At 39.2% G+C, this 9,809-nt stretch overlaps 1 long non-coding RNA gene across 14 annotated transcripts in view; it reads left to right on the top strand.

The window, feature by feature from the left end:
- LOC104861479 overlaps positions 1-9,809 on the top strand; it is a 427,158-nt gene that overhangs the window by 71,547 nt on the left and 345,802 nt on the right. For 12 of the 14 annotated variants that reach the window (XR_004516504.1, XR_004516503.1, XR_004516502.1 and 9 more), the window contains one exon: positions 6,091-6,270. The exons of the other annotated variants lie outside the window; for them this stretch is intronic. This is a non-coding gene — a long non-coding RNA (uncharacterized LOC104861479). The remainder of the gene's footprint in view (positions 1-6,090; positions 6,271-9,809) is intronic. 14 annotated transcript variants of the gene reach the window in all.

Raw genomic sequence — 9,809 nt, 5'->3', positions numbered from 1 at the left:
CATTAAAAAAAAAAAAAAAAAAAAAAAGAAAAGAAAAAAGAGAGAACTTTAGGATTACAGGTACTAAAAAAACTTATTCTAGTCCAAATGTTCTTTTTCACACAAAGACTATGGCAAACATCTTAATTGATTTGTAATTTGCTTTTAAACCTTGGAAGAGTCTAGTCCTGGAGCAAACTGATGAGTTGGGTGTCTTTATAAATAACTCTATTCTTTCAAGATGATTAATAAACAAGTTTCAGTTGTGTGACCATGGGTAGAACTTGGCACCTTGGACTAGATAAGAAATTGTGGCTCTGACCTCATCCCACTGTCTGCCACATACTCCCCACTAAACACAACAGTCTTTTTTTTTTTTTTTTGGTACTGGGGACTAAATCAGGACCTTGCGCTTGCAAGGCAGGCAGTGGAACCACTGAGCTAAATCTCCGGCACAGCAGTCTATACTAAGAAAATGTACATATGGATCCAAGTACTGGGATACAACTCAGAATCTGTAGGTTATTAATTGCTGTTTCAAAATTACATGAAAGGTTCAAATCCATAGTTTATATTCAAAAGAGCAGTTATCAGTTTGGTAATTTTTATGAAAAAATATCGCCTCTTTGGCAAACAACAGTGCCACATGTCGTTCTCTATGGTAGTAGCCATGCAAACTCACTTGTCTGGTTTTTTTGTTTGGTTTAGTTTGGGATGTGGTTTTTCTTGTGCTGAATATAGAAGCCAGGCCTCACGCATGCTGAGCACTGAGCTACACTCCCAGCTACTCCCTTCACCCTTGTTTAATAGAACTCTGATGTCTGGTGCAGAGTCTGGGTGATTTGTGACCTTACAACAAACCCACAAAGAAAAGTCGCATCTGGCTTTTAAAATTTTTCAGTTTGAGTTCTAAGAGAGGCTGCTTAAAAGGAGGTTCTGCAGATCCTCATTTTTTTATAATGTGAACACCCATATTAATGATAGGAGCATATATCTCTATATTGTCAGCCACAACTCTTACCACATGGAAATTCACATTTTTGTTTAGCACACTGTACCTCTCAGAACTTCCTTTTTATAGTTCTGGAGACTGAGCCCAGAGCCTTTGTACTGAGCTACATCTCAGCGCCCCCGCCGACTTTTTATGGGGTACCGGGGATGGAACTTGGGTCTTTGAGCTTGTGAGGCAGGCGGCAGCACCACTGAGCTAAACCCCCGGCCAGTCTCAGCCCTTTTAAAATTTATTGTATTTGAGACAGGGTCTCATTAAGTTGCTGAGTTGCCTAGGCTGGGCTTGGGCTTGTGATCCTCCTGCCTCAGTCTCCCAGAGTACTGGGATTATGGATATGTGCCACCACACCTGGTCTGTTCACCTCCTTAAAATGTAGCCAAGGTTTGCTTGTCTCCTCATTTCATAGATTTTGAGAAGTTTAAACCTGCTTGCCTTACCACCCCACACCAAGATTTCTTTGAATTTCCAGGGATCTCCTGGCCATTTCTTGTTTTGCACTCCTTTTCCTACTGAACTTGTTACCACCCTCATATCCTACCCTGCACAGTGGCTCTATTCTCTGCACTGTTCAAACTCAAACACAAACAGGAGCCTCTTTCCTTTGATTTTTCACAGGGGAAAAATCACATAATGCATTAGAAGTATAGAAATTTTACAAAAGTGTAGATTCTGAGGAGGTTCAGAGTCGGATGAATACCATTGATTTAAAACTTTATGGCATATGTCCCTGTTTCCATGTCTTACTGGATGGCTTTGCTGTACAGACTTGGCTTTGCAAATTGCTTGGTCATTTTCTCGCTTCTGTCTCTCCTTTGTTCTCAAATTTCCATACTATTTTACACAGATAGCGTTAGCTACCAAAGTTGTCTCCTGTCTTTCCTGCCTCCCCTTGGCTGTAAGCAGCTCATAATGATATTCCCCTAAATAAAGTCAGTTCTTTCCCCAAGAGAGATTCTAAGGACAGCTATAGTACTTGTTTTCTCCACAATAAATAAAGTAGTCTTGTGGAGTACTGCCCAGTATGAAGCTCATTTGCTATCTTTCCCTCTTCTAGAGTGTAGGTGCAGGGTTTTTTTTTTTGGTTTTATATTATAGCAAGCTGTGATTTCTCTGCCCAGGCGTGACTGGGGTTGGGAGGGATGCTCACTGACCCAGCTGTAGAGTAGGAAAGCCTTTCTGGCTTCTTCTTGTGGTTTTCCATAATACCGCACACATAAAATGTTTGTAAGGGACACATGCAGGGGTAAAGGAATCAGTGGCATGTGGCCCAGGGTCTTCCTGCAGCTATCCCCAGGGTCCTGGCCACCTAGACCCCACGCAGCTGATGTAGGAGTGTGGTGCTCAGTACCCGAGCACATCTGGAAAGGTTGTCTCCCAGTCACCTGTGAAGATGCTTGGGGTTACAGTAACCTCACCCAAGCCAAGGAATATCAAAGCAGCTCCTTGTTGGTTTGGGTCCAGTGACCCCTAATTATGGACTCCACATTAATGAAAATAAATCCTGCCCCCATGATATTAGAGTTACCATCTAATGTATTTGATTAAGTGTAATTTCTAAATATGCTATGTTAGGCTGCGATATATAACTACCCTTTGTGTGTTTTGTTGTTTTACCATTGTGGTCATTGCTCTTTTTAATTAGCTGGGTAATTCAAGCGGGCTTTGGAACCTGTGTGAGGAAGTCACCTTAACACATGAGTGGTTGATTCTAACGTGTGTTTTCAAATGGCATGGTTGCGGGGTGGGGACTTAGCTCAGTGGTGCCGCTGCCTGCCTTGCAAGTATAAGGAGTTTGATCTCCAGTACCAAACAGTCAAATGGCGTGGTCGGCAAGCATTTGTTTGTTTTATTCAAGAAGTTTTGGCTTAGTGCTTGGTGTGTGGGAAGGAGAGAAAGGAAAGAAGGGAGCCAGTTGTTCCTTCTGGAAACCGTGGAACCCAGAGTTGAACGGGAAGATGATTCTTGGACAGCATTAAAGTTACAGATAAAAGAGTTTATGGTTAAGTGCCAAAATATTAGATAACAGCAGGGAGTATTTGAAAAGGGTACCCAGGTAGTAAACAAGTAAAATTTTATGTATTTTTTAGTAAAAAATAGTGAAAAATAATCAGTAAGGTTAGCATAATTTTAGTACAAAACCATCCAGCATAATTTATTCACTAAATATTGGCAAAGGATTGCATTTTAGCTGTTCAGATGGGTGGTTAGTGTTACAATAATGAAGAATAAGTGTCTCAAAATTGTTGCCTACTAAGAGAGAGCTAAAATAGGAGCAATGTGCATTTTTAAGACCCCATAAATATTTTATTTGTTCATATCCAATACCTTTATTGAAGGGAAACACTTGTGCCACTTTGGTACAATTTATCTTCCTAGACACGCTGCAAGTTCTGATTGATGAAAAAAGAAGTAAGACTTGTCTTTTTCCCTTCTAACTCCAACTGAGGGGAACCCTTTTAGAAGTTATTTATTTTCCTTCTGTTCTCAGGATTGCTTTAGGGCCTACAATAGGAGCGATGTAAAACTGTGAGTTTGGGGTTTCTATGGCCTTAGGGGCTGTGCTATTTTAAATCCCTGGAAAGAAGCATGCCTGAGTTCTTGTTGGGTCATTCATGAATGCATATTTCAGAATACATTCTTCTTAGAAGTTTAGAAAATTAGTTCTTACGGGAAAGTTGCTCAAGATTTACAATGTAGAGAGTCCAGAATTGGGAAGGGGAGAAAAACAGCTTTTTCTCTTTTTGTCATTTTAATTAGTAGGTTAAGTTAAAAAATGAGGAAAAGTCTATTGTCAGTTGAAAGAAAATAGACTCACATGTGCTTAGGTTAAACTTGCTTGTGAAGGCTTGTAGTGTAGTTTGTATTAGTAAGTTTTTTCTTTTACTTCACAGGAAATCCAAAAGTCTAAATTGTTCTCACAAGAGCCAATTATTCAGTTTATAAAGCAGTTGTTCGAAGCCTTTACGACCGCTTTATTATTCATCTGTTTATCCCTTTAATGTTACATGCCTGTGTACCATGTGAGGCATCCTGGAGAGAGTGTAGGGTTCAGTCACAAGAACAAAGCATCTTCATAAATTCAGCAGCTATTTATTAGTTTCTTCTGTTAGCGAGCTGGGGCTGTACTCGGCAGATTAAGGGGTTGTGTGATTTGCACGGCCTCATTTCTGTGACATCACTGGCAGCGAGCAGATGGCCGTGTTCACGTGTCCTTCCGTAGTTCCTTTCTCGTGTTCATAGACACATTTTGTTTTTACTTTAACAAAAACGGGGTCACAGTATCCTGCATGCAGTACCATTGTGCCACTTGTCTTTTCTTCCACGTGTCCGTACTCAGTGGTCATCTTTTCAGATCGAAACAATCCAGATCCTCTTCATTCTTATGAATATCAACATAGTTTGTGATGGAATGGAATGGATGTACCATCATTTATTTATAGAGGTTCTCTTTTAACAGTGCAATAAAACTGATCAATTCTTATAATGAGAGGAAAGTTATAGAAAACATTTAATGTTTGATTTACTTAAAGAAATTCACAAGCCTTTAAAGGAGTCTTGTGTGTACAGATTCGATATAGCAAGTAGCATCTTTAGATAGGAAATCTGAAGCTAAAATTGCCCTAAAGGACAAAATCATTCTCTCTTTACGGAATCACAAACGGTGACAAGACAAGGCATTGCAGAGAATTCTCTAATGTCCACCGGAGCTAGGGATAGGGCTGTCTGTCGTTAGGGAGGAACCTGCTTTTGTCCACTGCTTCAGTCATTGTGGGGCTTCTGCTTCCTAACCGCTCTGTTCATGGAGGGGCCACATCCCGCCCCAGCCCCATCTCCAAGCCCCATCTCTGCAGATCTTAGGAAGCCCGCCTGCCTTAGACGTGTTCCAGGTGTATCTTGGGGCTTTGTTATTTTACTGTGAATAGAAGGGGAGCCACTCTTCCGTAAGGTTTGATGTAAGAAGTGGAACTGTTTTCAGATGATACTCTCTCCTTGTTTTCTGCCGGCACTCTGAAGACTTGATGTTTTGTTCTGCCTAAGTACAGTCATGTTACTTAATGTTCTGAGGAGTGCGTTTTAGTGGATCTTCTAATTGTGTGAATGTCATAGGATGCATTTACCCAAATCTAGATGGCATAACATATCTAAGACATATGGTATGGTGGCCATTTGCCTACAGTGTTCTGTCATTGGCTGAAACTTTGTTAGGCAATGCATGGCGGTATAATCACACTATTTTAAAAAATTGAAACTATACTGATCAAAAATTTCAAAGTCATCTCTTTAAATTTTTGTAAACATTATTGAAAAGTAATTTGAACATTGTTTTTCATGTAACAAAAGTAATATGCCTATATTTTTGGTCTCATAGTTAAAAGGAATGAGAAGTGTTTTAACAGGCGATTTACTGGGAAATCAAATGAAGCATTACTGAGAAGGAAATTTGGTGTATGTTATCTTTGTAGCAGTGCACAGAAATGGGTATATTATCTATTTAGTATAAAACAAAAAGCGAGTCACTTTTGTAATCTAAGAAATAAAGCCTTCCAGAGATGTACAGAATTACTCTTTCCTTTTCAGTGATTATAGTGGAAGAGTGGGTTCTTTTTGTTCAGGACTTTCAGGTGAAGCCTGATACTTCTGTCTTAAGTCCATTTGGCTTGGTTTGTTTGACAGTCTTGGACAGCACAGTGCAACATTATACAGTGTGACTCCGTTTAAAAGAAAAATGAAAACATGTTAGTGAGAAGATAAAAATTTAATTTCTCTTAAGTAGAGGAACTTGAGAGAACTGTAAAGTACTTACTCAAATTCTGATATTTCCATGGATTTGTAACAAAGTATTTCATCATAGATTGGTTTATGTCTAAATGTAAAACAATACCAGGACCAAGATACACCTGTGATGAAAATTTTAAATGATGCCTCTAGGCAGTGGTCAGTGAAAACAAATGGCGGAAAGGCAAGGAGGTGGAGCTGATCTTCGTAATGGCAGGGAATGGAGAAAAATTGCGGATTATGAACACTTACAGGAAGTTTCTGTGTGGACAACAGATCACACTAACGTAGTTGATGGCAGGCATCTTTCTTACTTCTTGTAGCTTCCAGCACCTTCCATCTACAGTGCAGTGTCCCGGGGAGAGTTCACAGCAGTCGTGAAGCCCCACACCCATTTGGCTTAGTGCACACGGTGTCTTTTCAACTTTCTGGGCCATGTTCATTTTAGAAGGATGACACAGCTGATGACAGAATGACTTCAAAAGGGACATCGCATAAATATTGTGAGTCCTTAAATGTTTTTATTACTTGTTTCAGATTTGTTTCTTTTGGTCATAGTCCCGTGGGACATTTAAGCAGTCATATCATTTGATTTCCTTTTCCTACATTCCTTACCCAGGTGAAGGCAGTCTTTGATTTAGAAATTAAACCAAGCATTCTTAAGAAATCAGTTGTTTGTGTAGTGGTAAGTTCTTTAGCACCTACTAAGTGCCCAGCACATTACTAGGTGTTACTCTGATATTATTTTCATTTCTTCTCAAGTTCTCTGTTTGATTTATTTTGCTTTGTTTATCTTTGTGGTGCTGGGACTCAAACCCAGGCCCTTGAGCATGCTAGGCAGGTGCTCTATCACTGACCTATACCTCCAACCTTATTTTGAGTTTTTTTTAAAGATATAAATCTAAGGCCATACCCTTAAGTGAAATAAATAAGATACACATGTATAAATACTGAATAGTTTCTGTGGTGTGAAAAACTATGATTGTAAATAAGATCCAAATTACATAACTGACAATGTGAAATAGGAAGAAAAGGGTTAAAGGTGTAGGGGAAGTGGGAAGGGTAGGGGAAAGGAAATAAGGGAAAAGAAAAAATATGAGCAAAGGAAAAAATGCAAACAAAGTCTTTGTAAATAGGTAAGGTGGGAGGACGTGAAGAGAGGGCCAGGGTATGGGGAAAAAATAAGAACCAAGATACATCATGTAAAGGTACAAGATCCCAATGATGAATGAATGTAACTGTACTATATGCTTTAAAAGTACCAAAAAACTTAATAAAAAGGGGCAAATAAAAGATAACAGGAAGTAGGAAGATAGGTCTTTCTCAAGTGCAAAGGGGATCAAGAGATGAAGGGAGAGAGGAAAAAAAAGGGGATAAAAAAGCAATTAAGGTGTGTAGTTACATTTACCGACTCCATGCAAGGAATGTGAACATTATACTGTACTGCAAACATGTACTAATAAAAACAATGTAAAGTTAAAGAAAAGTAACCTTGAAAAAAAAGATATGAATCTAAGATGAGAATGCAAATTTTTGTTTAGTTTTGTAGTTTCATGTGGCTTATGTTAATGTAGATTAAATAGTTTTTCTTATCCCTATGCCTTCCACAGCCTTTTGCCTGTTAAAGGCACCGTTAAAGAATTACAATTATTAGATTTCTCAGTACTGGTCAAACTCATGGATCTCTGGTGCTTCAAAATAATATTGATTTCTAATGAACAGAGTAGATTTGCATGGAAATGCTGATTTCAGGGATAAAACTAGAATGAGGGTTTAGTTTTTCCCTGAAGGTCTGCTTTGAAAATTTCCCTCAGGCCTACTCTGTCCTGGTTCCAGGGTCACCCCAGAATTACAGTGTTTTCCACTTGAGATTCATAAAAGTAAGGGTGAATTTGGCCTATTTTATAGCAGATTTATTTTTACTCTATTGTTTACCTTTTATGTAAAAATCACCCTTCCCATGACTCCTTCGCAGACAGCATGGGCAGAACAAGTATTGAGATAAATTCAGGGCAGCTAATGTCCTTAGCCTGCCCTATGCCGTAAGATTTTTTTGTTTTGTTTTTGTTTTTAAGTGAGGTTTTGAGACTTTAATGGCGAAGTCTTTCTGTATTCCTCAGTGGTGCTCAACGGTCAGTTTAGTTTTTCTTCAGGCATCTCATCTTAATACTGGCCCTCTAGCTTCTCCCCACCCCAGAGCTCACTTCCTCTGCATGCGTCCAACTTCCTTTTCTCTTCTCATATTTCACTCTTCCAAGATTAGTAAAGTGTCCAAGTTCTCATACTTCACTTGAAAATGGATTAATTCCAGACCAGCCAGTGTAGACTTTTCCTAAATCTATGGAGTTTCAAATTTGCAGGATTGCACTAAGAAAGGGAATGGAGGGGAAGAATTCAGGTCTCACCTCCAGCAGAATATTTACGTCGAATTTTTGCCCTAAAGCCTACTCTCTCCAAGGCAAATACTGAGCTGAGTGTTACAGAGATAAATCAGCTTGAATCCGCGGAGTGAGGCACGAGTTGGGCTAGGGGCCTGTGGCAGCTTTGTGATGAGGGAAGAATATGTAAATTCATTGAATTCCCAGGCCTTTCAGCTCTAGAAGAAAAGGATTAGGGGAATCCAAGAGTCTTGACCTTATTATGAGAGTGAATTATACTAGAGCCTGTTTTAACTAACACAGCTTGAGTTTCATACTTGAAATAATGCTGAAATCAAAATAGTCTCCACTCTTACCATATTCTGGTGGGGATTTTATTACATGTTAAAGTCTAATCTGAAAGCAAACATAGCTTTAAATAAAACTGTGCCACGTCATTTAATAGTGTTTATAATTTAAGTCATGAGGGTCTGGGCCTAATAAATAACTCTGATAGGATAAGGAATCTCAAGGCCCTCCTTCCCAGTCTGGACCTGTCTCGAAATGTTTATTTGTGTGAATTTTCCAGTCTGAAAGCCTTGGTCATTGTTTAGACTCTGTGTGAACAAACAGACAGAATGGTAAACTTCCTCTTCAGGTGGGGTTGATATCTTGGAAACCAGACCGTAGTCTCTCTGTCCTGCCTTTCCTGTGGAGAGGCTGCGTAATGTAGCTCTGTAAATGTTTTGGGGAGCCTTACTGAGTGCCAGCCTGGACTGTGATCACAAAGAACTATGACCTCCCTAGGATGTTGTAGCTCTACTTGGGAAAGTGAGTCAGACAGCTATGGATTAAGAAAATCTCAAACATATGCAATAAGATGTTATGATGTCAGATTCATCTCAGGCAGATATTATGTGCTTTGTAGTCATGAAGAGGAAAAATGAATGTTGGTTTTGGTTATCTGAGAAGTTCTGATGAACTAAGTTGGATTTGGGGTGGTCTATGCAGAATGTGTTCAGTTTTGAGCTCTAGATTTTAGGAAATAGCCAATAAAATTCATATGGAGCTTCTCATTTGGATGCCATGCATGACTTACTTAACTGAGGTATTGGGTTGATCCTTATGAACTGGGCTGGGTCCTAAGCTTTGGTCCTAGGCTTACAAGGAAGTAAATGTTCTTGAAAAGTGAAAATCACAGACCTAGGCCTAGTGTCTCCAAGTTGCTCAGTGTTGCCCCAAACTCTTGTTTATTTTCTCAATATGTGGAAAAATGTTATTTTTTCTGTGTGTATGGCATAAATAATAGGTAGCTCTGAATTAGAAATTTCTTTTGTAAGGTCAGGAGTCTAGAAGCCAGGTCCCATGAAGAATAGCTAAAAGGTCTTAATATTGAACTAGGCTTGGTGGTGTATGTCTGTAATCCCATCACTCTGGGAAGAGGAGGGAGGAAAATCACAAGTTCCTGTCCAGCCTCAGTGACTTAGTGAGACTTTGTCTCAAAATAAAAAGTACAAAGAAGGACTGAGGAAAGTAACCCAGTGCAGAGGCCCTGGGTTCAATCACTAGTAATGCATTAAACAATGATAATAATAAAAGGCAAGGTCTTGGTTTGTGAGCTTAGAGCAGAGAAGATGAAGGACAAACATAATAGATATTTTCAAACATTTCAAAGATGTATTTAA

The sequence above is a fragment of the Fukomys damarensis genome, unplaced genomic scaffold (genome assembly GCF_012274545.1).
Source record: "Fukomys damarensis isolate Sample0158 unplaced genomic scaffold, DMR_v1.0_HiC HiC_scaffold_10, whole genome shotgun sequence".
Taxonomy (NCBI): Eukaryota; Metazoa; Chordata; class Mammalia; order Rodentia; family Bathyergidae; genus Fukomys; species Fukomys damarensis.
The sequence above is the reverse complement of the archived record's forward strand: the minus strand, read 5'-3'. Positions and strand labels throughout refer to the sequence as shown.